Source organism: Raphanus sativus, unplaced genomic scaffold, assembly GCF_000801105.2.
Source record: "Raphanus sativus cultivar WK10039 unplaced genomic scaffold, ASM80110v3 Scaffold3392, whole genome shotgun sequence".
NCBI classification, from domain to species: Eukaryota; Viridiplantae; Streptophyta; class Magnoliopsida; order Brassicales; family Brassicaceae; genus Raphanus; species Raphanus sativus.
This window is the reverse complement of record NW_026618698.1, coordinates 1-3,096: the sequence shown is the minus strand read 5'-3', so window position 1 is coordinate 3,096 and position 3,096 is coordinate 1. Positions and strand designations below refer to the sequence as shown.

The window sequence follows — 3,096 nt, the reverse complement described above, 5'->3', positions numbered from 1 at the left end:
TGTTCATCTCAACAACCTGAAATTCAGTATGGAGAACACAGTCCCCAACTTGGACAGGAAGGTTGCGAATGGTGCCATAAGGAACTGCTCTGGAAGAGTTTGCAAAAGTCAGAGTCACCTTAGAAGGCTCAACATCAGCAATGCCCAACTTGTCTACAATCGCCTTTGAGACAAGATTCACACAAGATCCAGAGTCACAAAGAGCTTCCTCAAATTCTACTCCAGCAATGGAACATGGAAAAGCAAACTTTCCAGGGTCATCAACCTTAGGCAACACCTTCAGGTGTCTAGGTGGAATCGGATAGGGGACCTTAGGAACATAGACTCGCACTGGTGGAATATCAGTAGATCCGTCAGGAGCGGGGAGCGAGCAGTCGCGGAGCAGTCACTCTAGAGCTAGCAGACTGCTCTGTTCTCTGTTCTGCGCCCAGAACAGTCTCAGCGAACAGTTGTTCCGCTTGTTTTTCCTCAGATTTCTCACGTCTCTGCTCGGTTGCATTACAGTGCTCAACCCTAGGATTCATCACACTCTTTCCACGAATGATCTCTTGCTGTCTTTTAACAGTTTCAGCAGTTTGAGCAAGCTGAACATCAATCCTCTTTATGTGGTTGCTCACAGTATCATATTTTGAATTCAGCTCAGTGAACATGCTGTCCATCCTGGTGTTGATGTCTGCGGTAACCTGATTCAGTGCCTTGACCTGAAGTTGCTGGCTCTGGAGCATCTGCTGCATCATAATGTTCAGATTTTTTCAGATCATCTGGCGGACTGTTCCCTGCAGTTGGAGCACTCGCGGCTGGAACAGCTTGCTGATTGCTCTGCGGGGTGGTGTTCTGATACCCAGATCCTTGTGCCTGGTTGTTCTGCAGTAGCTGATCGACCTTAGCTGTCAGCTCATCAATTTTCTGGGTGTGTACACTGTTGACTTCTTGGAGCGATCGCTCTCCTGGTTCTCATTGGTTGAGCTAGCTGCCATGTTCTCAATCAGCTTGAGCGCTCCATCAGTGGTCTGAGTCATGAAGTCTCCATTGCTCGAAGAGTTTAGAGCACCTTGGTATTTCCAGTCCACCCCATCATAGAAAATGCCCAGGAGGTAATCATCATCAAATCCATGGTGAGGGCATTCTCTCTGGTAGTCATTGAAGCGCTCCCATGCGTCACAAAAAGGCTCATCATGGAGCTGTCTGAATGAAGTGATCTTGTTCCTCAATGCAGCTGTTCTCGCCTTAGAGTAGAAATGGTTGAGGAACGCTGATCGGACCTGTTCCCATGAAGTGAGAGAGCCGGTAGGAGGGAGTTCAACCACCGTGCAGCTTTTCCATCAAGAGAGAATGGGAATAGCATGCACTTGATGTAGTCTGGTGGCACACCATTCGCACGAGTAAAACTGCAGACTTTTTCGAAATTCTCAATATGCTCCATTGGAATTTCTGCAGAGAGACCAGAGAACACTTTTCTCTGCACCAGATCAATCAGAGCAGGCTTGATCTCGAAGTCCTGCCTGGTGCAGAGTGGAGGAACAATGGCAGAGCGCGTAGTAGGAATGTTCCGCGGAAGGTTTCTCTCCCCGATTGGAACAGTCTGCGCTGCTTGTTCCTGCCGCGCGAGAGCAGCCTGTTGAGCAGATTGTTCTGCAGCTGCTTGCTGAGCTTGGATGGTCTGCTGCATCTGAAGCATCTGCTGTTGCATCAGTTGCATTGCTGCAGCGAGATCATCCTGATGACCGTGATCACCCATGGTGGTGTCAGTAGGCCTTGCTGTTGTCTGTTCTGATTTTCTAAACCTTGCGATCTCCTGCAACAAAGAGAAAAGAGCAAGTTAGAGGTCTTAGACTAAATAAATAACCGAAAAATAAAGGTAAAAAGATGGTCCCCGGCAACGGCGCCAAATTGATATTCGTGTTCACGCACACCAATTAACCTAATGTGCACACACACACGCACATCACAATCGATGGTATGTCGATGTAGCACTTTAGGATCGAATCCACAGAGACCAACTCTTACACTTTATTTCTATAGGATCAATATTAGCTAAAAACAATATGGGGTTTTGAGTTTGTAACAAGCAGCAAATAAAATAAGTAAATGTGAATTCAGATTAAAGAGAAGCCAGCCTAGGGTTACTTCATCGGGTGTTAATACTTGTGAGCTAAACAATTATTCAAGTGCTAATAAGAACAGTCTAGAACTCGGATCACTCAAGTAGAACAGTCCACTGTCGTGGTACTGCTCCCTATGCTGATCGATCTCACCGTCTAACTGTCGTTGAGGTGAGAAGCGATCACAAGCAATAGAGATCAAGTCCGATAGGTTCACAGAACACCCTAATATCTACTTTCGCTGATTAGGGATGCAATGCTCATTCAAAACAGATCTAGCAACCTAAGCACTTTTGATGATCAGATTAAACCTATGATCTAACATTAAGCGGCCAGTTTAATGCAAGCAATAAGAACAGTTATGAATGAAGACAATCAAGGATTCACTTATCTATGTTTAGCTCACGAAATCAACACCCTAGAACCCTAGACAAGCTAGCCGACTACTCAGCCATGAACAGAGAAACACAGAGTTCATAGATGAATAATACTGCATAAATATAACAGAAACAAAGAGAGGGTTCAGGATGATCTTCTCTAAATGGAGAGAGAGAGAGATCCTTCTCCCTTTACAATATGAAATCACAAAGTAAAAAGCTCTAGAGTCTGTTTCTCTATGAAAAGTAGCGTTAGAATGATGTAGAAAAATAGAAAAAGAAGTTATATCAAAAGCCACAGGCGGCCAAGAGAAAAAGAGGATAATTAGGGCAAATCCCGAGATGTTTGTATTTTCCTTATTCGTCGGGAACAACCGCGGGATCACTCCGTCTGCTTGTTCCGCTTGATCGGGAACAGTCATCAGACTGTTCTGCGTGAAAATCACCAAACTGCACTGTTTTCTGCTTCTTTTGTTCCAGCAGGTCCATCTCCCATCCAGTGCAACTCCAGACCTGTAATGACTCGAAAAGGACTAGAAAGACTCGATAAAGACTTGAAAACCAATTAGAAAACATATATACAATGATGTATAAAACACCATATATCAATAGAAGGT

General features: G+C 44.8%; 1 non-coding gene across 1 annotated transcript; it reads left to right on the top strand.

The window, feature by feature from the left end:
• The first annotated feature begins 1,107 nt into the window (after positions 1–1,107).
• On the top strand, positions 1,108–1,214 carry LOC130506546 (small nucleolar RNA R71). Its single transcript, XR_008942050.1, has one exon. It is a non-coding gene; the product is annotated as a small nucleolar RNA R71 (small nucleolar RNA).
• The last annotated feature ends 1,882 nt before the right edge of the window (positions 1,215–3,096 follow it).